The sequence below is a fragment of the Pogona vitticeps genome, chromosome 6 (genome assembly GCF_051106095.1).
Source record: "Pogona vitticeps strain Pit_001003342236 chromosome 6, PviZW2.1, whole genome shotgun sequence".
NCBI classification, from domain to species: Eukaryota; Metazoa; Chordata; class Lepidosauria; order Squamata; family Agamidae; genus Pogona; species Pogona vitticeps.
In genome coordinates this window covers 86,148,457-86,173,357 of record NC_135788.1, presented here as the reverse complement: position 1 = coordinate 86,173,357, position 24,901 = coordinate 86,148,457, and the positions used below count along the sequence as shown (strand labels likewise).

At 45.7% G+C, this 24,901-nt stretch overlaps 1 protein-coding gene across 2 annotated transcripts in view; it reads left to right on the top strand.

Annotated features, from left to right (window-relative positions):
* The first annotated feature begins 3,437 nt into the window (after nt 1–3,437).
* Nucleotides 3,438–24,901, top strand: part of PCGF2 (polycomb group ring finger 2) — a 57,286-nt gene continuing 35,822 nt past the window's right edge. The window contains exon 1 of one of the 2 annotated variants that reach the window (XM_020814522.3): nt 3,438–4,043. The gene's annotated coding sequence lies outside the window, so the exon portion shown is untranslated. Of the gene's footprint in view, nt 4,044–5,870; nt 6,177–24,901 lie in introns of those variants that run through there. The other variant, XM_020814520.3, reaches the window with a different exon arrangement.

Below are 24,901 nucleotides of genomic sequence, written 5' to 3'. Positions count from 1 at the left end.
CTGGTAGTACCTATATTTAGGGACTGGAAAGGATCTTTTTAAAAGGTGATCCCGATGTACGCACGGCGAGACTGGACGTCACCGAATCTTCCAAAAGTGGGAAGATCTCCCAGATATATCTTAGCCCGTGAAACAGAAGCGCCACCTCAGATATCAATGCATTCATTCCTGCGGCAAAGACCATTCAGGGGAAGGAAGGGAAGGAATCCAGTGATGAGAAGAGCAGCATGAAGAAGCAATCTATTATTGGAAATCCAATTTTTCTTGTCATTGTAGTAAGCCTCCCTGAATTCAGTTAATATTCCTGCATAGGATCGGGCTGCGCGGAGCATTTTTGTATCGGATGGTTAGGCGCCAATCTTTCCCCCGGATTTTGGAAATGCGGTAAAAAGTGGAGCCAAAAGTACAGTACAATCATTGCTAAACAAGGCAATGGTTAGAGGTTATAAACTCTCCTCTTCTCGGTTCTTAAAATTGTTTCTGTTTTGTTGTTATTGATGTGGTCTGGGTCTTCAAACTTACTTAGGAAGCTTTACTAGACCACACCCGCTGGTGTGGGATCAATATTTAAAAGCCCGAAGAACCTTCAGCCCTGCTTTTGGTTGACCTGGGTGAGAGTTCAGATGTTATCTGTAAAAGAGAAAAGAGGGAGGAGAGGTCTGCTGAATGATTGAAGGGGATTGTCTGGTGACAGCATCGCCAGCCATAGGTGGTTTACAGAGGTTTTAAAAAATTCTTGTGACACCTGTTTCAGTGCCGTCCATACATAGCTCTACACACACACACACGCACGCCGGCGGGGAATGCAAAGGAAGGGCTAGACATAGAAAAGTAGGTTGCCAGGGAAATAAATGGCCATGTGGAAGCTTTATCCCGGATACTCCAGTCTTCTGCTTGCAGGGAATTTTGTCAACCCGGACTGCTGTGGAGGCACAAACTTAGAAAAAGTTTTACTGTTCCTGTACGCCGAGTGTATAAAATTGCCCTCAGGTTAGAATGCACAAAGGAAAAACGATGGAAAAAGCTCCTGATTTTCATTCCCTGGTGTTTGACCTGAGATACAAAACGTAGGGATGGGGTCAGTATTGATTTCATCTACAGTCATTTATTCGCGATAGTTGACAGGATGGAACTAACGAGTTCTCTTGCAAGGGAGCAAGCTTTGGAATTACGCAGCATTCTTCATCGGGTCGGCAGCGGTTGCAGGGTGCCCTTATGTAAGCTCTCGAGTTACACAAAATCCTTGTCTCATTCCAGTCTTCCCAAAATTACTACTTTGAAAACGCATTTGGAAATAATACCTCCGTGGGATTCGCCTTTTAACATTTGCGTTCCATAATATCCTTTGTCTCGGTTCAAGCTTCTCCTCCAGACTGTCTTCTCTTCATTTTAAGAAACAGATCGGTGCAAATACCACACCAGGGGGAAAAGTCGAGGCAGGAGAAAGCCCAGGTGCTTACTGCCGGCAGCGATTCACTCTCCAGTCCAATGTACATGTGTATTCAGTACCTGCCAGGAGAAAGCTTCCTTCATCTCGGCTGATCTGTCTTCCGATGTACAGAATCGCTCGGTTAATTTATATTAGTGGGTGGACCTTGGAAAGTGGTGGTTATGAATAAAGATCAGGGTGCTATACAGCAAGCAAAAACAACTTTCCTAGCTGCTATTGACAAGGTAGTCGAGACGTCCACCTACCGCAGTCCGCACTGCCCCAAAGGACTGAGAACTGTAGAATTTTCCCTCCAAAGCCAGCCATGGAAACCTATAAATTCAATTTAACGGGAGATCGCCTGCGATTTTACGGCAGCCTGTCCATCCCCTACTCCAGAATCACAGGGGAACAGGGTTTAATTTGAGTCCGGGTAGAGATTAGTTGCAGCTCGGGAGAAGCAAGGGCTCTGCAATGGACCACTTCCTCCGCTTCAAGTCTCCTGAAGCGGAGGGGCTGTAATTCATTTGGAGCTCCAGTCTACAGCGGTGCCAACCGGAGCAGGAATTGGGGGACAGAAGGCTAGGACCGGAGCCCACTGAGCCGATGGGGCTGGTTCACGTGGTTTTGAAAGGCGTTTACAAAAAGGCGGCCGCGTTCGTCTCTTTGAAAGTGTGCAACAAAGTTAAAAATAATAAACAAAATAAAAGTGTTGTGGCACCTAAAGGGCTAGGCGATTTGGTGGGTTACACAGATGTGGTGGGTTACACAACCCTCTTTCGCAGGCATAGGGAGTGAAACAAGAGTGTGATCGCTAAGCCCCATTACCCTGTCCTCCGTGTACACTGCATAACTAGCCTGGCCTGGCTGGTTATGCGCCCTGTCCCGGAGGGGAAAAGTTTGCAGTCCGCTCAGGATCACACTGAAATAAATCTGCCAGCCCTTAAGCTGCCACCACGCTTTTGTTTAGTCTAGTTTTGAGTTTTGACTTTCCTTTTTTTTTAAAAGACACGCTGTAGCAAGTGAAAGAACGACGTGATTATCAACGACAAAGAGCAAGGGAGTAACACCTTAGTGGTAACATCATTTGCCCCATTTTGACAACCGGAGAAGAGCCATTGAAACAATCAGCCGCTTGGCGATGTTGACTGGGGATGGTGGGAGTTGTAGTCCAGACGAGCCCGAAGAGCTCCAGAGGCGTGAGGAAAGGCTCTCTCCTCATCCATTTCCCAAAGGGCGGGTTCCTTTGTCTTCTCTGCATTGCTTTCTCCTCCATCTCCTCTTGGATGCGGCGTCGCTTCTCACAGGGCCCAACACGGCCCCACTGTTCTCCTATAACCCGCCCAGAGGAGGAGACGAATGGGAGGCTCACCTGTTTTTTCTTTCCAACCTTTAGAAGCGTCCAACTTATTCATCCTCCCTGCCCTCTCCTATTTTCTCACCGATCCTACCAATTCGTTCAGTCCTCCGGTGCCTGAACCAATTCTCATTAATTGTTTTGGTCTTCAAAAATAGTTAAAAAGAGGGATTGACCCCCACGTTGCTCCCCTCTCTTCCTCAAGAACTGGCCGTGGAGGTATGTCGCTCACGATCTCTTTCCCATTCAAGACAGACAGAGATGCCCTTCCAGACCCTTCCCTCGATGAAGGTGGGCACCCGTGGGGCAGGAAGAGGATTGGGCACCCACCTACTACAAGGAAGGGGAGTGGGCCCCCCTCCCTCCGAAGTCGCTCAGCGCTCATTGTTGGTAGGATTGAGGGCTGAATGGAAAGACCGGCATTTTTCAAAAGATCAGCCTATCCACCCCACCCCCAAATGCCCGCGCCTTCCTCAGTTCTCGCCACCGCCAGCGACAATGAGGAGCCAGCGGCGGTGAGAGACTCGTCGCCCCGCAAAGCTGCGGGCTTCATTCACAATCCAAATGGCACGGAGACGCCATGACGTCACGGTGACGTGGTTATTAATTCATTAAGCGCTCGATCCAATCCACGCTTGGGCGCGGATCGATTTCATGTACTTCAGCAGGTTTCGTCTCTGCTAGAGATCGCTGCGGGATCTTGCTCTGTGTGCCACCCTCATCTCCCTCCCCCCTTTTCGGGTGGCAATAAATCCCGACGGATGGGAAGTCAAATGGAACACGCCCTATTCATTCACAACCCCCCCCCCCGAGTTAATTTATAGCAGTTCGCTTTAAACGAAACAATGGATTAATTACTCTAACGCGGGAACTTCCTTGTTTCTAGAAACCGGTAGTGATTGGATATGAATGTGTGTCCACAGCGACTCACAATCTTCCTTTAATCAGGATTAATGAATTCTGCCTCAACTGCCGCCAACATAGGTCTGGAACCAAAATCGCTGTCGTGAACGGAAGAGTTCACGCGTGACAAATCACCGAGGAATCCCCCCTCGTGGGCATTCCGAGAGCCTCTTCACAGGAGGGTGAAAAGAACGTGAAGAGAAGCGATCGGCCTTCCTATTCCTCCAGGGCCAGACGCTACAGATAGAACCGACTCCTTTAAATAATCCTGAGTTTTCTTCAACACAGGTAAATCTTGGATGTCCCTGCCACCGGGAACTGTAACAGTTCACAAGAAAATCCACAAATAACACGGTAAATGAATTTTTATGAAATCGACAGGAGCAGTCCGCGAAAATGTATAACGTATTAAATAGGTTAGTCCTCAGGGTTTCACAGGACTCTGAATCGTTTCTGCTTGTAAGCGTCTAACAGAGCTGTATCTCTGGAACTGGGGCCATGAAGGATTTGAATCAGGTCCTGCAAGACTCAGGAAGCAGTCCGCTCCGCAGCACAAACGCCTTTCCCTGGTAGGGAACGATTGCAAAAGGAGAAGGGGGAAAAGCAACGTCTCGGATAAGGCAGAACAGAGTGGGTGCACAAACCGGCTTTCTTTCAGAACCATCTAGCGTCGCGAAGCAGGTGGGAAGTGGGGTGGAATCGTTCCCATAAGACAGACCATGCATTTTTAAGAACCGCCAGTGGAAGAGGGGCACCCCCAAACTCCCCCGCGCAACGTTTGCCTCTGAGCAAGAAGTCCCCGCTCTTAGCCTTGCAGAGCGATCCTGCCTGCATTGCCTCGTTGGGAGGTTAAGCGGTTTATATTTCAAAGTCTGGCAGTTACAACATTCGTCCGGAATGCTGGCCGCTCGTTGTTTTTTAGGTTCTCGTGACACTTTTTTTTAAAAAAACAACCCTTGTTTTAATTTATACGCTCTACAAGCGGATCATTCCCCAGGGCAAGAAAATCTGGTCAACAGAATTCCCCGTAGTTGTTTTTTTTAATTGTTTTTGTGTGTGAGAGAGAGAGAGAGCAAGGATGTTTTATCGGTTCCTTTCGAGGTTCAATAAAAGATAGAGAATAAAGCTTGCGCTTCATGAGTTCAGACTTTGAATTAATCTCTTAATGACCGGGCACAGCAGAGTAGGGCGCCTCGTCCGCCCAGTGTCCAAAAGCGCCCTGTCTCAGTTACTCCTATAAAGTGAAACACACACACACACAAAGGAGAGGCACCTTGAAGAATATTTTTTTTAATGCTCGCCAATATTATCTCACCTTCCTCCCCCCCCCCCAACTTTAATTCTTTCCCAACCTGTCAGTGAGAAGACCTACGTTGAATTATGTGATGGGAGGACAGGGATAGCTCCTTAAATCTTTAGACACGTGACAATTGTTTAACTCTGTTCGCATGGAGAACCGGCGGGGGCTGACTTCAGGACCACAATAATTAAATTTTACACAGACAGTTTAATTTTTCAAATCCCAGAATGGCAACCACGCCTTGCCCTCCAGTCTTCCTGTCTAACCCGACCACATAGCCCGCGTTTGGCTGAAATTTTCTCTACCCTGCTCGCGCCCCTCGTTTGCACGATCGATATGGATCTCCCTTCTGGCCCTTTTTTCGCCCCCCCCCCCAGAAAAGCCCCTCTTTTCTCCAGCGAAAAAGTGACTGAGAGGGGACAAAACGCCGTGGCTTTTGTTCCTGGGCATCCTCGCCACCGTGCTCTCAAGGAGCCGCCGGCTTCTCTTTCACAGCCTTCGTTTTGTTCCGGAAAAGGAGAGGAACTTCCGCGGCTTTGCAGTCTCGTTACAAAAAGGGGGGGGGGGAGAGAGAGAGCTTGTGTGGGGTGGGGGCAGGTCGGCCGTCCGTCCGGCTGGATGGGTGGGCGGGCTGTCCTTGTATTGTCTGAATGCGAAGCCTGTCTGTCTGGAGACCGCGACAGAGGAGACCCTCGGATTCCACTCCCCCCCAGCCCCCCCGACTCCCCCCTGCTGCGTAACCCCCCCCCCACACACACCCCGTTTGCCTTCCCCTCCTTTTTATTTTTATTTATTTTATTTTACTTTTTTCTTTCCTCTTTTTTGGAAGAGACTTCGCTCTTTCCCAAACACCCTCAAGGAATGAGATCACGTGAGCCCCCAAAGGGGGCGGGGCTTTTTGTCCGGAGGAGAGAAAAAAAGAAGAAAAAAAGGGGGGGGGAAGGGCCATTTTGTAGCTTTCCCTGCCCTCGCTCCCCTTCTTGTCGTCCGGCAGGCAGAGGAGGGGGAGGCTGCGCTCAGGATCTTGGCCGCTCTAAACCTGCCGTAGCTACATTTTAATTCGAGTTTGGTTTAGTAGAAGAGGGCCTGTTGGGGGGGTTGCTTCCCCCCCTTGCCGTCCCATCTATATATATAAATATATATATTTTTGCTGCCTCGGTGAGCCCCTAGAAAGGAGCCGGGATCAGGTAGGGTTTGTACATTTTTCCCTTCCCAAATCGACTTCCCCACCTTTTTTTTTTTGGCTTCGGAGGGGTTTCCCTCCCACCTCGCCGGCGCCCCTTTTCGGTCTCCTTCTCCCTTTGTCACTCGGTCTCTGTGTCTCCTTTTTCTGGTCCCCCCCCGTCCTCCCTCTGTATTGCTTTCAAGATGGCCGATCTTTTCTCTCTCTCTCTCTCTCTCAATCTCTCTCTCGGCATTGGGGAGCCTTCCCACCTTCTCCTTCCTTTGTTGCCGTTCTTGGGGTTCTTTCCTCCCCCCCTCCTGCCGCGGGGGGGAGGGAATTTCCAGGAGGGGTCGCTTCGAGCCTCCTAACCTTAAAATCTCAGCCGCCACCCCCCCACCCCGCCACCCCCACTCTGCCGCTGCTTCCTCGCCCGATTCGCCTCCCCTCCCCTCCCCTGCTTGGCGACTCGGAAATCGGCGTCCGCTTCCCTCCCAGCCGGGCTCGTCCGGGGCTCTCCTGCTCAGCGATCAAACCCGGCTGGCCAATGTCCGGGCCGGAGAGAGAGACCTCGACGCTCTCGCTCTGTGTGTGTGTGTGTGCTTGTGCGTGCAGGCGCGCGTCTTTGATGGGGGGTGGGTGGGTGTTTGATGCTGTAGCAGATTAAAAGACGCTTGGCAACCCTATCGGGTTTATATGACAGCCAGCCTCTTCTTGTCCCAGAATCAAAGTCTCGGCTCGGGGATGGCTCCCCTTCTTGTGTTTTTTTTTGGGGGGGTGGTTCTGGGAAGAGAGGCAGAAGAGACCTAAATGACAGGCAAAGATGTGGGCGCAGTTTCTCCTGCTGGGGTGGCCAGGCCCAAGCGCGCTGTGTGTATTGGTTGGTGTATTTAATTGCCTCTTGGAAAGGGTTTGAGGGAGGGGGGGGACAGGAGTCAAAACATGGCGCCGTGGATGTGCACAAAATTGGGAAGCGGGAGGCGGGGTGAGAAGGGAAAAAATTATTTCTTTATGCCTCCTGTTGAACCACAATCATGATGGTGCCTTTCTTTCTTTCTTTCTTTCTTTCCTTTGCGCCGCCCCGGAGAGGGTTAAAAACCTGATCTGGGAAACCTGGAGCGAGAAAGGGGTGTGTTTCTGTCATTCTCCAAATCATAGAGGGAATATGCTTTTCGGCTGTTGTGGGGCGGGGGGGGGTTGGAGAGAAGGGAAGGGGTTGGTTGGTTGCCTTGGGGTTGCCAGATCGGCGAGGGAAGGGGACCGGTCCGAGAGGGGAGGCGCAGGGCATGAAGAGAGAGAGAGAGAGAGAGAGAGAGTCGAGACGCAAGAACAATATTTGGGTTTGACTGTCGCGGGGTTTGGCGAATAAACGCATCAGGAAAAGGAAGGCGCGCGCGGGGGGGGGGGAAGCCGGACCACGTCGAATAGACGAACAAAATGCCGAGGGGAAAATCGCCCGGTTGCATCTTTTTTTTCCTTCCCTTGGTAAATAAATAAACTCTTTGTCACCTTCCCTCTTCCACCTTTTTCTGTCTTTTTCTCATTCGAGGGTGGGTGTGCTGCGAAATAACACAGGTAACTCTAAAACAGAGGTGAGGAGGGTATGTTCTCCCCACTCTCGATTTGCCATAGCCGTCAGTTCATTCCACCCCGACCCTCTCTCCCCATTCAAAATGCTATTTTCCCTCTTTCCAAAATTAACATCTATGATTTATTGGACAAAAACAGTTGCCTTTGGGCCCCCTTTTTTCAGATTTGTACCTGTAGAAGTCAAGAATAGAAAGACTGCTGCCCCTTCTCCTCTACAATGTAATAAAAATACAGTACACCAAATAATGTACATTTTCTAGAACTCGGAAGAAAGTGGGGATGGGACTCCAGCCCTCATATTCGATCTCAGTTGCTAGAATGCAAGAGGAAAGGACGGGTGTCTTTTCCGTATTTAAAACCCAAAATTTAGAGAAAAGGGGTTGTTTTTCTTTGTGGGCTTTAGAATTGTAGGAAAAATATTTTCTTGTCCCGCCTGTCAGTAATACACTCCGAAATTATGCCAATAAGTCGTGCTGGACATTCGCTTCTTAGGTTGTAGAACCAGAGAAATGAATGCGGGGGGGGGGGGGGAGAAAGAGGATGATTGGCTTCCGTAGATTCTCTAGGTTCCAAGACGATGAGCCTGTTCTTGGACTTTCTGGAGAGTCTAGGACCCAGAGAGAGAGAAAAGAACACTGTAATAGAGAACTGAAAGGCAAGGAAAAGTCCATCCTTTCTATCGTCAAGTCAATTCGGACACATGACGACCTTTTTCAGGATTTTCCAGATAAATAGCACTCAGAAGTGATTTGCCATTCCCTCCTTCTGGGGGCATCCTGAGTTTGTGCAGCTTGCCCAAGGCCACAAAGGCTAGCTCTACTCGCAGGAGGCCGAGTGGGGACTCGAACTCCCAACCTCAGATAGCTATTACGTCCAGTCAGCTCATCGTTTCTATACACTCGCGAATAAATAAACAAGTACAAGAGGTTTCTCCAAATGAAGTTCATTCATAAAGTGAGCTTGAATCTTTTCCCCATCGCCGCAATAATTTCTGGTGATACTAAGAGGAGAAGCCCCTCTGACTTTTGTGACATGAGGGTTTCCGTCTTTTCAGCATTTGATAATTGTCGGGTTTTTTTTTAAGCCCTCTTTCATTTCCCCAGCTGTGCAATCCGTCGTGCATTTATTCGGAATTAAATCCCATTACATTCTGTGTGATCTTACAGTACTTGTTTCCAGATCCGGGTAGCGAGGCAGAACTTGTTCTGCCACTCTGTGAAAACTGGGGGTCTGGGAAGGAGATGAATGGAGGAGCCGTGTCTACTTAATGGTTTATCTCTTGTAAACCTCACTCTCCGGCTTCCCAGTTTTCCTCGTTTTTGAAACGAAATCACCCTGCCTGTCAACGTTTTGTAATTTTTGCCTGAGTGTTGTAACTGTATAATTTTGGCAGCTTGTTTCTGGGGTCCGCTGTATTTTTTTTGAGAACAAGCTGTCGTTTGAGGGGGTGCAGAATGGAGATGCCCACCTTGCCTGGCTGCCTTCTGCAATATGAAAAATAGCGCCCTTCCGCCTTGCACCTGACGCTCTCCAGATTGGGGCACTACAGCTCCCATCATCCTCAGCTAGCGTGGCCACCGAGAGTAGTTGTTCTTCCCATTCTAACCCATCTGGAGGGAGCCAGATGGGGAAAGCCTGGCAGATGCGCTTTAAAGAATATAAGGATGGGGTCCTTGTTGGGGAGGGTCCGGACCAAGGAAAGGAAGATCCGAACCCACGCCCGTGGCTCGCCCTTCCTTCCCAAAGCCCGTCACTTGTTTTTCGCTCCTGGAAAAAGCGGCGGGCGACCTTTCTTTCAGCCGGCTTTGTCGCCCGCGCTCGTAGTGGGTTTTGCTTTCCAAGGAAGAGCCTTTTTTGTGCCGCTGCTTCTTTTTTTTTCTTTCCCCAAACTGTAATCGTTGTTCAGAGGCGCCGCCAAGAAGTTCCGCGGTCGATGGGACTTCCGAAGCGAAGGTGTGCCAAGAGAGAGGCGGGAGGTGGAGAATTTCTGAATGGCAGCTTTTGGCTCCCTTGTTGGCACAGCCCGCCTCGAGTCTTCTTTCACTTCAGGGAAACTAGGGGCGCCGGAAAACTTTCCGAGGATCGGGTCCCCCACCCGGCCTTGGCGTTTGGAGTGAGAACTTGCTCTGCAACATCTAGGAGGATGTCAGGAGCGTCCCAAGGCATTTTGCTGCCTGAGGCAGAGCAGCAAATAGCAACACACACACACACACACATGCACTAGCTTCCAGGTAAACGTGTATAAAAAAATACCCAAGGCTACTGCAGTGATTTTTGTACTGGGAAAATTCCCACAAGAATGTCTCCCCCATCTGTGGTAGATAAAATAAGAATAATGAGGTGCCCTCAGGTCAATTCTGACTGACGGTGACCCTTTTCAGGGTTTCCCAGGTAGGGAATACTCAGGAGGTGGTTTGCCACTCCCTTCCTGTGGGGGCAACCTGGGGACTGTGCCACTTGCCCAAGGTCACACAGGCTGGATCTGTTTACAGGAGGCACCGTGGGGAATCGAACTCCCAGTCTCTGGCCCCACAGCCAGATACCTAAACTATTGAGCGCTCCAATCCGGTCCAGGGTTAAAACCCAGTAATGAATTAAATAAATGAATTAAAAATCCCCAACCATATTTATGAACCTCTTCTGCCTGAATCGTTTCCCTGGCTCTTTCGAACAGCAGGGCTTAAGCCTTATACTTATATTTCGTCACCTGAAAGCAAATCGAGGCACCAACAGAGAGATGGACTTTGGACCTAAGGAGGCGCGCAGGGAAAGGATCGCGCGCGGGGGGGGGGGTGAGAATAGAAGCGAGATTCCGGGTTTGTCTCGGCGGGCCTTGCCTTGACCACTCTGATCTCCCGAGGGGCGAAGATCCGCCGAAAAAGGGAGACGGCGTCTCTTTTTCCGGCTTCTTGGAGGAGGGCGGCGCATTTCGCGCCGGGGTTGGCGGGGATATTTTGTTGAGTCTGCTCTCCGGCGCGAGTTGTGTCTACACCGATGTAGGGCTGAGAGGAGACGACGGGAGGCTGCGGGGGGGGGAGGTCCTTCCCGCCTCCCTCAGCGCTTGGCAAAAGTATTTTTTGGCGACTACAGGCATCGGAAGCTTACCTCCCAGCCCATGACGGCTGGAGAATTCTGGGGGGACCTTGTAGTCCCCCAAAATAACTGCGAAACTCGGCCCTACACTCCCGGGAATTACTTATGAGACATCGTGTTTACGCTCCTGTTTTAGGAAAGCAGCCCCTTTTTTTAGCCTTTTCTTCTTCTCTTCTAGCGAAAAAAGAAAATCAAAACATCGCCCCGTGAAAGTGTGTTTCTCCCTCTTCCCCTTTTAGGAGAGCCCATGCGGTTTTAAATCACGGCTTTATTCCATGTACATGGAAGGATTTTGGGCAACATGGAATCTTGGAAACTTTTTCTTTTCTTTTTAAAGACCTAGTTCCATGTACTGTACATGGAATGCGGATTGTAGGTTTCCGAGTCTCCTCTTTTAACGTTTATTCCACATCAGTTACAGGCTTTTGAAGCGTCCCTTTCAATAGGAAACATTTTTTGACCCAGAGCCAGCCGAAGTTCAGAATCCCATTCGCTTCGAATGGGAAGGCCCCGCTTTCTTCTTGTTTTATTTACCGTGCAGTTTTATCTCCTGCCTTTCGGTCCAGCGATCCTCAAGGCGGTTGTGTCAGGTGGTCATAATAAATAGACACCCTCCTAAATTCCGTCTCTTGGACACAACCCAGCAGCCAAGGAGGGGCTGAATGTGGTCTGGGAAAAGCTGAGCGATTACGCTTGATATTGAACTCCCCATTCGTTTTGCTTTTCTTGAATTCGGGCTAGGGAATGATAATTGCTACTGGGGATTAGTAGCCATTCCGCTGTGAACGTTGCAAGGAAAACCGGCCTCTTTGTAAGGGCTCTGAAATCTGGGAGGGAAGGACAGAAAAAGTCAGATCGTGCACGGAAGTAGAGTTGTTTTCTAGAAGAACTGCACCGAGTAGAATCCTGCATTTCTGCAATTCTAAATTGGATTCCATTGTTGCAAATAATTGTTTACCCCAGCGGAGCTTCCTTCACACATTGATGTGAAATACACGTTTTGAGCTGGCCTCCAGATTTGCTTTGATGGGATATGAATCTCTGAGAATATGAAGTGAGACCCATAAACAGTGTTGCTGAGCATAAGCAGAGTGCCCTCTCTCCTGAGTGACAGGTTTTCACTATTCTGTTCAGACTAGAATGTCAGGCCATCTCAAACCCTATGCTTGGGAGAAAAGGGGGGGGGGGAATAAAAGGATTCCTCAGTTAGACTAGAAATCCCATAATTCCAGCCATCTCTAGGTGATACATTAATGAGATGTTACAGCTTTCAGTCTTCCACGTGTTGGGAATCAGAAGTGGGATTAAAAAATGTGTCACTTGCCCTGAAGCTAACAGATTGGGCAAACTATTTGTTTCATTCACAGTGCAAACCTAGCCATGTCTACTGTAAAATAAGTCCAATTAACTTCTATTAAACAGCTTTGAAATAAATTATAATTATTTCTGAGCAGATATGTGGGTTTGGAGCAGATAGAATATATAAAATGAAGGTGTCGGATTGAATGTGTTTCCATCGTCAAACTGGTAACCACAGTCATTCTAAGATAAAGGAAAGAGGATTTTGGGCAACATGGAACCTTGGAAACTTTTTTTTTCTTTTTAAAGACCTTGTTCCTTCTCAGAGGGGAAAAACAGCAACAAAGCACTGCTGTGATAGCTTGATCCCAGCTAAGCTCATTTACTTTGAAGTAAACACAGTTGGTTTATATGGGACTGAGCCGATCAATCTGTTTGGGTCCCAGCAGAGAGCACAAATCTACAAACCCTTGAAAAAGCCCCTTCAGGGTTAAATGATATATGTGTGTGGAGGATTAAGATCCTGGATGGGTTGAAAGAGAGGGAGGGCCTTGTGCTGATCAATATTTGCTTGATTTGATGCATCTACTCATTTCATCCTAATCCTGAGATTCCGCCTTTCTTCCAGAGACTTGCAGGCGGTTTATGGAGGGTTCTTAGTTTCCCCCATTGCTAGGTCCCAGGGTTACTTGAAGGAAAGCTACCTTTTAAATACTCAATTTAGTCTGAACCTCACAATTAAGTCTTTCTCTCTCTCTCTGTCTCTCTCTCTCTCTCTCTCTCTCTTTTTGGCTATTCCATCTTGGTAATCCTTTTTTTAAATTAATTGTTTTAAATTGAAATTTGTAATTTTATGATTTTATATATTTTTATACTGTTTTGTTTTATTTTGTAAGCCGCCCCGAGTAGACATGGTCTAGAGGGGCGGGGTAAAAATCAAATAAATAAATAAATAAATAAATAAAATAAACTGGCTTATGCAAAGATTAACTCTGTCAAAATTAGCAGAGAGATAATTCAATAACAAAGAGCCTCATGACACCATAAAGGTTACCAGCTTGTATTTTTCCTAGGCTTAAAACCAAAGCTGCCTCAGTTTGGGCATGTCATGGGGAGACAATACTCCGTGGACAATACAGAAATGTTGGAAAAAGTTTAAGGCAGCAGAGAAAGAGGGAGATCAAGCATGAGACAGGGTGATTTAATAAAGGAACCCATGGCCTTGAGTTTGCAGGATCTGAGCATGGCTATTCATGACTGAATCTTTTAGAGGTCACTCATTAATCTAGTCACTTAAGTTGGAAGCCACTTGATTTGAGCACGTAAAGTGAACAAGGAGGTCTCTAAGATACTGGGGGGGGGGGGTTTGATATATTTGCTTTCTGCTGGTTTTGCTGCAACTTTATCTTAGTCCAAGGGCATTCGCTGTCTGCAGAGGAAACACATTTAGGGTAGAAGTGCCCGCCTCTCATTTACTAAGTCCAGCATCTAGGAGGAAGTTCCTCTTCTTTTAATTTGCTTCTTCTGCTCATCCTCCTCCTCCATTCCAATGATGGTTTTGGTACTGCTAGTTAGTATTCACTTGGCTTGTTCCTTGATTAAGGCTTGATTTGTTTTCAGAGATGCATATGAAAAACAAGAGAGTGTTTCTGAACAAGTACAGAAAGCTTGCTTGTCATGTTGAGCAATGAAAACTGCACCATCCTTTGTGCACTGTGGTAACTTCCAGCTGAATGGCAGAACCTCAAAGAAGCTAAAGAACATTTATTCTGGGGATTTAAAAAATAAAATAAAATAAATCATGTGATAGATCCTTCCAAGAGTTGAGATGGCAGCTTTCCACAAATTATTTTAATCCCCCAGTACTAACCCTGTTCTCCTGCTTTCTCTCCAGCCTTCACTAAAGTTTGGTCTTTTCAGCAAGAACATAACTATTGTCTGCTTAGTTCAACTAGGTTTAATGCCATTTGCTGTCAGGTAAGGAGATACAAGGCCGCAGCAGGGCTTACGTGATAGCAAGAGGCACACCAGAGTATTTAAACAAAAACAGATTGGAACAGAAAGTAAGTAATACAACCTAACTATTTCACTGTATATAAAATTAGGCCCCAAATTAACTTTTGCTTAGAACATTGTTTTTTTTAACTACACACTTACTTGAGTAAAAGTAGCAGTAAACTCAGTGAGACTTCAGGTTATATAAGAATGTTGTTGCATCCGAAGGATGGACACAATTCAGCCAAAGTTATTGCCTGATTTCAGAGGGGGGGCCCCATTCAAGTTGCATGGGACATGGAACACAAATTGAAGCATACTTCTCTGAGACTTGCATTGTTCTGCTGCCTGTTTCCTGACTGACTGTATTTGGTGCAAGAACGTGCAAGCTTTCTAGCTGTACAGAACTCTGATTCAAGCAGTTAGGTTTATAAGCTGAACCCTTTCTTTTTGAGTTTAAGAGCTGCTCAAGAGGTAGAAGTATATCAGGTGAAACAACTGCTTTCTGTCTCTGTTCTTGCCAGGTAAACGTTTTTTATAATGAAAACCTCCCAATCAAGGAGAGAGAAACAAAATGCCAAGCCAAGGGGCAGCCCAAGCTGGCCTGCTTGAGAGAGACCATCTGACAAAGATGCCCTGGACGGGCACTGTGTCAGTCTAATTTGGATCCGAGGCAGGTCTCATAGAGTCCCCTTGGACTTCATCAGCAGGGGTGGTGGTGAGTGGGAACGCTGCACCGGTTGGGCTGCATCCATCATTGGTATAAAAAGTTGCCCGTTCACCACCAAAGCCTCCAAGAATGATGAGCCTTCATAGATGAAGCCTGCCAGGGGCTCTTACCGCTTGGTCATGATGGCTGGGGATTATGGGAGCTGTAGTCTAAAAACTTTCAAGCACACCAGGCAGACTTCAACTTAACATTTTTTCCTCAGAAAAGGAAATTAAAGTGTTACTTTGTTTAGAAGTGAAGGATGGAAGCCTAGTGTGAAAAGTGGATGATGTATCACTAACTATTTAAAACAGAGAGTTGTGGTCCTATACTATAGGGACATGAATACCGTAGTGCTGACTTCCTAGCAGGCTTGAGTGTATAGGTTTGCATCGTTACCACAGCAAGAGAGGCTTTATTTTCTAAAACTAAAATGCTGCAAGATCCGATCGCATTTGTTGTGCCCAAGAAAGTGATGGGTAGCGGGGTGCGTGTGTACACGTTTTGGGAATGCCTTAAAGGCAGATTTGTAGGGTAACGAAAACCTGTCTACTGGGAATTTAACGAGTTTACTCGTATGCGGTATTATTTAACCATGTCAGAGCCTTACAGCGAGCGAACGAGCGAATGAATACACCAGGAGTGCAATCGAAAAACTCAAGAGAAGGGCTGGTGGGGGGGGGGAGGGGGGCAAGGCAAAAAAGGAAGAAGGAAAAGGCAGAATGATCGCTCCAAAGCCTTGAGTAATAATGATTTGCGAGATTTTGGCTACACATCTGTGCAAATATTTTTCCTGGTTTCTAAGCAAATTGGGCGAGGAAAAGGGAATCGGATCCTGTGAATGACCTGAGAGTCAAACTCGGCGGGAGGGAGGGGATAGGTACGGAAAGAGGGAGGGAGGGAGGGAGGGAGGAGCGCGTCCTAAGTCGTCTGGAAAGGGGAAAGAGAGGAGCCGGGACCGGCCGGCGCGCTTCCCCTCCCCGCCAAGACTTCGACGCGTTGCTTCACGGATCATTGCTACGTCTGAAGCGCCGGGGCCGTTTGATCTCTCCCAGTTCCCGACTGGAAGGTCGCGCTGGCTGAAGCACACATCTGAAAACCATATAAAATCGGGAGACTGAGGAAGTGGGGAGCCGGTGGTCTCTTTATGTGATAATTTGTGAGTCGCGGTAGAGACGTGGTGGTGCTGGTGCTGATGGAAGCCCTACACGTTTGATGGAAGCCCTACACATCTTAATCGACGTAACAGTTGCCTGTCCCTTCCATTCTTTGGAATGAGTCATCCATCTACCCATGCTGTACTTGGTACAATCTATTTCTCCCTAATTCTGTCGGTCTCTCCCACATATTTTTCTGCCCGGGATCTCTTTCCTAATCCAGAGATCCTTTATACACTTTTTAATCAATTCCTCTTTGGGAATTCAAGTCGCTAAATCAATTTCTTCCTTCCCCCTCTAACAACAGTAACAATTGCACAGACTAACTACAAAGCTAGACACAACAGAGTTGCAATATTAAAACACTGGTCATTATGTAAAAAATATAATCTGCAAGCCTCCAAGAATCTGTGGGCACATCAGGTAGAGAAGGTGTCAGTAAACAACCAAGTAAAGATCTTGTGGGATTCTGGGATTCAACCAGATAGGCACCTTGTGCAGAATACATCAGACATAACAGTAATAGAATGAAGAAATGTCTGGACAATTGACATTGCAATTCCAGGAGATGCCTGAGTTGAAGAATAGGAAAAATTAACAAAATACGGAGACCTGGCAATAGAAATAACTCACTTGTGGATTAAATAAGTGCTCCCCGTAGTCATGGGGGTGTTGGAGACAATGTGATGGAATTTCATACAATATTACCAACAGCTGCAGATCTCTGAAATGACACCACCAGAGCTGCAAAAAATAAAATAAAATAAAAACATTCAATATTAGGAACAGCATACATATTGCACCAATATTTAAATGATACTTAGATTTTTTTTTCAAATTGAAACTTGTTTATAATACCAAATACTGTGTTTTGATTTTTTTGAATAATAAAAATAATAATAGGAGAAGACATCCTTCTTTCCACCTGGGTTTGTCTGGCTTTGCCATTGCATGGAAGTGAAACAGCTGAGAAAGTGGAGTTGTTATCTGAAACCAGGGAAGGATAGATCTATGGATTGTGTTTTTCCCCAGAGAGGTAGGGTTCAACCCAAAAAATATTCCACTGAGTCAATGAAATCCTTTCCCCCAGTCTCAATTTTAGGGCAGTCTGGTGTTATGAAGGGTTCTTTCTCTCTCTCTCTCTCTCTCTCTCCCCCTCCCTCCCTCCCTCCCTCCCTCCAAGTCACAATTGAACGCAGACCCTTGGAGTTTAGGAGATATTTAAGTCAGTGAAATTGTAATTTTTCACTAGTCTAAGTTAGCATAGTTAAGTGTGCAAGCTTTCTGATTTTACTGAAGTCTTAAGCAGAATGGAATTATATCAGTTTTTAAAAGAGTGTTAAGCAGCAGTTAGTCTTGAACAAAGACCATAGAGTTCAAATTCCCACTCAGAACAAAATGGGATGGGTGACTTTAGGGCAGTTTGAGGCTTTTACTTCATAGGATTGTTGTGTGGATGGGACAGGAGAAATGAACAAACCACATACAGTATGCTTCCTTGAGTTGTTTGAAGAAATTGTGGGTTATATCATTGTAAATACTACACAAATTACATCAGTGAATAAATTAGCAGTGCAATCCTGTGCCTTTCTAAGTTTATTTGGACTTACTGCCCAGGAAAGAATGTTTATTTTTAGAGATTATGTAAAAGGCATGTATACACATCTGGATTATAAAAGAATGGGAAAAATTCTCATATAGGTAACAATAGATTTATATGCAAAACTTACAATTTTATATTGAGAATGTTAATGTTACTGAATTCCCAGTGTGGTATAGTACAGTGGTCTCCAACCATGGGCCACCAAATGTTCTTGGACTTCAACTCCCAGAAATCCTGGCCAGAAGAAGTGGTGATGAAGGCTTCTAGGAGTTGTAGTCCAAGAACATCTGGAGGCCCAAGGTTGGGGACCACTGATGTAGTAGATAGAGTGATGGATTAGGACTGTGGAGACTAGGGTTCAAATCCCTGCTCAGCCATGGAAATCCATTGGGGGAGTGGAACTGGTAAAGGTACCCCTTAAATATCTCACTTACTTTGAAAGCTTTATTAGAGTCACCATAAGTGTGTTCTGATGGCACAGAACACACACATACCTGCACACACACAATGCCAATGTTTTTTAAATTTCTGATTCATATATTGATATTATTAATTAAAAGGCATAAATGGCAGGTTTATTGCCAGTGAGCAGTCCTCAATGTGGGTATCATAGTTATTGAAACACTTCTATCCAGTCCTCCCCGCTCTACATCTGCTAATCAAATATCTTACAGAAGAGCTTTTACGGGAATTAATTGCTTTTACAGAATTGAATCGATAAAAATGGCTACAGTTGATTAAAGATTTTCAGTTGACTCCTCCTCAGATTTCCCATTGAATAATTCTAATAAATAGGCATATTACAAAAGGCTTGGTAGGTAGGAAACTGCAACATTGTTCTCAAAGGTGCAGTAGGATATCTGACCAACTGTGCACTTTTTTTGCCCCAAAACAGCACAATCTTTCTGGCAGTTGTGTATGAATATACAATGACTGTTTTCATACATGGAAGCATGTGATATGGCATAGTTGGTTGAGCATGGTATAAAATGTAGTTGCATATTTAGCAATTCTGCATTTTTCATTAAAACTGATAGAAACTAAAATTACACAGAACAGGGAATAATAGTCTCACATGTATAATGAGAAAAAAACACTGTACTGTGATCATTTTCAAATGTATGTCATGTGGCACTGCACATTTGTGTGTATGCACAGCCAATGAAAAACATGGTTCTATTTGAGCATGATGTACCACATTCTTATGTTTATATATAAAAAGCAAGGAGATACTATAGTTCACGAAGTCATTAAAACAGCAAGATACCAGTAGCTTTGAATAATCAAACAATATTAATTTTGTTTAAAAATGTGATTTAGCATATATGTACAGATGCACCAGATATTTGAGATGATGGCTGAAATCCTGTTGTTTAGTGTGCTAAATTGCAACTAGAGTAGGCCCACTGAATCTGTCAAATTTAGAGAGGAGTTGATACACCAAATCTCCACTGATTTGATGGGCCTTCTGTAGTTGTGACTTACTACTCTAAACAACAAGATTTCAGCTGATACTATGCTATGTGCATACAGTACTGCAGAGATACTTGCATTTTTTCTAGGGGAGGTATAGGGGTAGACCTTAGGCAGAAACATGATAATGTGTTGTTAAATAGTGATAACTTAAAAAAAGTTTATCAAACTTCTGCTCTGAACAAGGTTGGTTCAGGTTATTCAACTCAATTGCAGGAGCATCCTTCCTCACAAGCACCCCAGGCATACGGAATGTCAGCCTTTTCCCATTTTGAATGAAACTTGGCCTCTCTCTCCATGCAGCCACAATATACTGCAATTTAATGATTTGCAAACTGTGGTCATATCATCATTTGTGTGTGCTGGGAATCATGTGATCCACAGTCTGCATGTTGTATTATGGCTGTTTTAATGGCTCCTAGAGTCCTCCATCAGAGACCTCTAATTGTACCCAAGTCACACACCCCCATAGGATAATTGCACCTTCAGAAGCCTGCGTGCGTGTGATTAGGCTGTCCTGCCCATATTCTGCTGTAGCCTCCAAATGTAAGAAGGGCTGGTGTACATTTGGATAAATCTGTGGTAATAAACATTGGTGCCCATATGTTCGGTGTGCATTAAGCAATTTGTCAGCAGGGTACGCTGTGCAATATCATATCTCTGCATCTAAAAACTGTCACTATGTCCTGGTTTGCAATCAACTGGATCCTTTTATGAAAAGGCAAGCAATTGTTGTATGCATGTGTATATTGTACCATGCTCAACGAGCTATGCATGTCCCTATGTGTACAATACTATGTGTCCCAGGAATGGAAAACAGGAACTGTGAATTAGACTTCAAATAGTATACATTCTGAAATGGAAAAAGGACACAGCAGTTGTGGAAAATTAAGCTAGGCTGCTGCATGGCAAGTGTGAGATTATTATTTTAGAAGTGAAAGCTACGACTCATTGGAAGAAAAATACCACCTGGAAAATATTATAGTATTTGTCATCAGCTGCATTGTTAAACACACACACACAGAGAATATTTCTCTCACTTTAACACACAGCCAGATATTGTTATAAAAATAAGTGAATATCAATACATTGAGAAGAGTCAGCTTTAAAAGGCATAATCACTCTGATCTGACTACAGCAGTGATGACGAACCTATGGCAACATGCCACAGCTGGCATGCAGAGCCCTCTCTGTGGGCACAGGAGCCATAAGTCACCATCAAGAAACACTTACCCATCTTTCAATCCTGGATTTCGGCATTCCCCTCTGCTGGTGCAGTGGTCCAGGGAAGGGGTGCAATGGCATCCATTACTGGCCTAGCCCAATGGGGGACTGGAGGACCAGTAAGTATTTCACTGTTAATACCTCCCCTAGAAAAAATGCAAGCATTTAACCCTTGCAGTGCAAGGGCAGTTTTTCCCCCCTAAATTAAAACCTCAGTATTCAGGTTTAATTGCAGTGTTGGCAGTTTAAAACAAATAAGTTGGTTTTGTGTTGCATTTTGGCACTCGGGCTCAAAAAGGTTCACCATCACTGGACTAGAGGGTTGTTAGCTTTGGTTGCCCAGGGTTGCTCATATTGGTAAAGGGAAAATCGCCATTGTTGTTCCAGGACCTCTGTATTCTCTCCTGACTTTGCATTCCAGCTGTTATTTTTACAGTTTCTTTTGATCCAAAGTGGCCTAGGGAGAAAGAGGCCAAGATACTTGGTTTGTTGTGTTCTCAAAGGCTTTCATGGCCAGGATCCTATTGTTGTAGGTTTTTCAGGCTATTTGGCCGTGTTCTGGGTTTTTTTTCCTTCCTGATATTTCGCCACTTTCTGTGGCTGGCATCTTCAGAGGTCCTCTGGCATCTTCAGAGGTCCTCTGAAGATGCCAGCCACAGAGACTGGCGAAACGTTAGGAAGAAAAACTTCCAGAACACAGCCAAACAGCCTGAAAAACCTACAACAACCATACTTGGTTTGTTTTTTGATCTTTCTGATCTTTTTTCTGATCTAACTGTTAATCTGCAGTTAAATCTGATTTTTCAACTAATTCAAGTCTGTAGTCCTAATAAAGAGAAAAGGAATAGTGAAGCTCAAGATTCTGTGGATAACTGATACTCTCTGAGAAGGATGTTCCATCCTGTTATGCTCGGCATTTGGGGATGAGCCATACCTGTGGACCAGCAGTCTGTGGTTTCAGGCAGTAATTCAGATGCTCATGGAACTCAGTTCCCCAAAACCGCAGGTAATTATGACCCATCATCAGAATTTCTGAGAGTTGAAGTCTGACAACTTTGCATATCTAACTGTTTTTGAAATATATTGGAATAGAGCCTTGGCACTGAGGGGAAAAAATTCTAGGCATGAACTCAATGCAAATTAATATAAGATTCTGATTTGACATATTGAGTGTAGGTACCTAAGGAAGGGAGTGACTGGGCTTTAAATAAAAAGGAAACAAAATAAGAGTTCAGTTGGGGAATGGATTAGGTTTTGGAAAAGCTGATAGAAAATTTGTGATGCGTACATGGAGGAGCCCAAAGCTGCAGTGGAGTTCTTTATATGCCACCCTAGGAGTAAGCGCAGCTGAACTCAGGAGGGATTGCTTCTAAACAGATAAACTGAGGGCTGTGCCCTGTGAACAATGTTATCTCATTAGGAGTCTTCTAGGGGGAGAAACCCATATGTGCATTCCATGTGTTGTGAATGAAGTCCTGGCCTTAGCATCAGGATTTCATCAAAACCAGCTTGTACTGGCACATTCGTTGGTTGCCTGGCTTGACTCCAATACTGTACTTAATTTCCTTCTTTTTTTTTTTTTCCTAAGTGAAGGAAAGGGTGGGGGAAGAGGCAGAGGGCTACACAAGCTGTATGGTCTGAGTGGAAGGCCCTATGTCCTAGCTCCAGATGTGTGAGGCTTGAGAAAAAAGTAGCCTGCACTTTTAGGCCCTGCTTTCCATCGTACAGTAGGCAGCCTACGTGAAATGAAGGGCAACATCCATAGCATAGGTATCTATTTTGGGGGCCAGGCGCCTGTTTCCTCTTCTGAAGCTTGAATATATTTATTATTTTAATGTACACAGAGGGACACACTGTGTTGTGATGGTGCTTGCTGCCTATGCAGATGATGTTAACATGCTACTATGTAGCCGCTGCCAATCCACCTACTCATCCCTGGGAAAAAAATCCTGCAAACACTCTGGTTCCACAAAGGTGTGTGTGTGTGTGTGTGTGTGTGTGTGTGTGTGTGTGTGTGTGTGTGTGTGTGTGTGTGCGTGTGTTTTATAGGCCATCAAGTGGATTTTCATTAACAGGATTTTCAAGGCAGTTGAGATATTTAAGGAGTAGTTTTACCAGTGCCACTCCCAGTGAGTTTCCATTGCTGACTGGAGATTTGGACTCAGGCCTCCTGAGTCCACTTTAGCCACCACACCTCATGAGTATACAGTGGCATAAGAGAACAAAGATAGCAGTTGTGTCTTATTGTGGTGAGACCGCACTGTTTATTACTTGGTAGTTGCAAAAGAACTGAGATTTAGTTCATATTCAAATCTGTGTCTCCTTCATACCAGTTTTGCAGGACTAACTGTGGGAATTAAGAGTGTGATCACAAAAGAGGAAATTGCTCATGCTCAGAGGCACTTTCTAATGTAAAGTGCATTTAGTGGTGTGTTTTTTTTACCCTGCTCTCTTAACAGTTCAATACCTTCTTAGCTCCTAAGCAGTGGACAACAACCTGTCCCTTCAAATGGCTTTGTAAAATTTGATAAGCATTGGAAATGGAGATGTTGAAATTCTTATGGTGAGGGAGGAAGGGCCAAGGCCAGGCGAAGAGGGAGACAGAATGGAAAAACAGATCTGACCTAGGAATAAATGGGAGTGTGGAGGGTCGGTTGAAACAACACAATCTGGACAATTGGGTACCCGTTGAAGGTGCCAGACAGAAGCACTGTCAAGCCGGACCAGCAAAGTGGAGAGGTAACACTCTTCAGCTGGTTTCATTTTTTGTGTGTTGGCAAATTGACATCTGGATCAGGCAGGAAACTATAGAAACTGGCTCACTTCTGATGTCTATGGAATGACATAGGGTTCCAGACCTAACCCTAACCTTGAGAGAGCAACAGAGCCAGCTCCCGTACCTTAATGCTGTAGAGCAGAGGTCATCAACACCCAGCCCGTGGCCCGGTGACGGTCCGTGGCCTGAGCCGGACTGGGCCGCAAAGACAGAACTCCTGCCCCGCCCCACCGCACGCACTCCACTCCCCACAGCTGCTTTGTGCACATACGCACATGCCAGCGCCGGTGTGAGCGCTCCGCCACCCCTTCACACTTGTGCCCGAATGCCCGCGCGAAGGGGTGGAAGGGCACGCAGGCGGGTGTGCAGGTACCCCTGCACATACGCAAAGGGGTGGGGGAGCGCTCATGCTGGTGCTGGCAGGTGGGTGCTCCCCCATCGCTTCATGTATGCACCCGAGTGCCTGCGTGAAGGGGTGGGGGAGCGCTCACGCTAATGCTGGTGGGCAGGTGCTCCCCCACCACTTTGTGCATGCACCCAAGAACACCCCCCCCACCCATGTGCACCTGCAGGAGGCCGCCTTCCTCAGAGGCTCAGCCGGTCCGCGATCCCAAAACTGTTGGGGACCACTGCTGTAGAGTGGTGGTCCCCAAATTTACAGGTGTTCTTGGATTGCAATTCACAGAAGCCTTCACCACCAGCTGTGCTGGCCAGAGTTTCTAGGGCTTGCAATTCATGAATACTTGGGTTACCCAAAGTTAAGAACCACTGCTGTAGAGTGAGTAGGGATGAAAGACCTCAACCTCACCATTCCCTTTTCAGTTTTTGTACCTATGAATTGAAATTAGGAAAAGCGAGTTTCCATGGCTGAGTGGGGGTTTGAATTCAAATCTCCTGAGCTGTGGTATTGTAACTCCAGTAATGTTTTAATGTGACCTGTGTCAGAAGGATTCTGGACCCCAAGGAAAAGTGAAATAAAAATTCAAAGTGAAAAAAGAGGCAGTGTTGGAGTAAAACAAAACCTATAGGACAGCAATATTTTTCCTTCGGTTGGAAAGAAAGTGTTATGGGGTGAATAATGATTAAAACAACCGCAACAGAAAACTCCTGTAACACATTTAAAACTGGCATGTTTTATTTGGCCTCAGCTTTCAGAGACTGTAACACACTTTAAGCGTACAGTATGCTGGATAAAATGTATTATTCTTTAAGGAACCACAAGACCCTTTTTATATTTTCTGCAGTAAAAGATTAACACAGCTGTCCCTCATCCCCCACAAAAAAAATTAATGAAAGGTTGAGGGCAAAATATGGAGGTCTCTGTATGTATAAGGCCTTCTTAAGAAACCTAAAATAGAAAATCTGCTAGAGAATGCTTAAAGCAATGCTTTATTTCCTATCTGTCTTGCTCCTGCTTTATAAAGTCTCCAAAATGAGCCTGTTTTCCTATTACTGTATTTTTTAGGGGGGAGGAAGTATTCGACTTAGCTAGTGTTTTTAATATGCTTTCTAAATTAGGCTTTGGGGTGGAAAGAGAAAGTGTAGAAAAATGACTGAAAACTTGTTTTACTATTTCCTTTCACCCCCTTCTCAGTTTACAAATGCATGTAGTGGTGGAAGGAGTCTAGACTTTTTTCTTTTCTTTTGCTAACCTGCCATATAAATCTCATCTCCCCCCCCCCCCAATATAGACAAGGGATTTATACAGGGGCAAGGCAGATGAGTGAGGGATCTCTCTATGACTTTGGGGGCAAGCTCCTTTATTTACTATTTCTTAAAAGGCTATGCTGGGCAGTGGGTTTATTTAAAATCAGGGTGTAGGGCAGGGTGT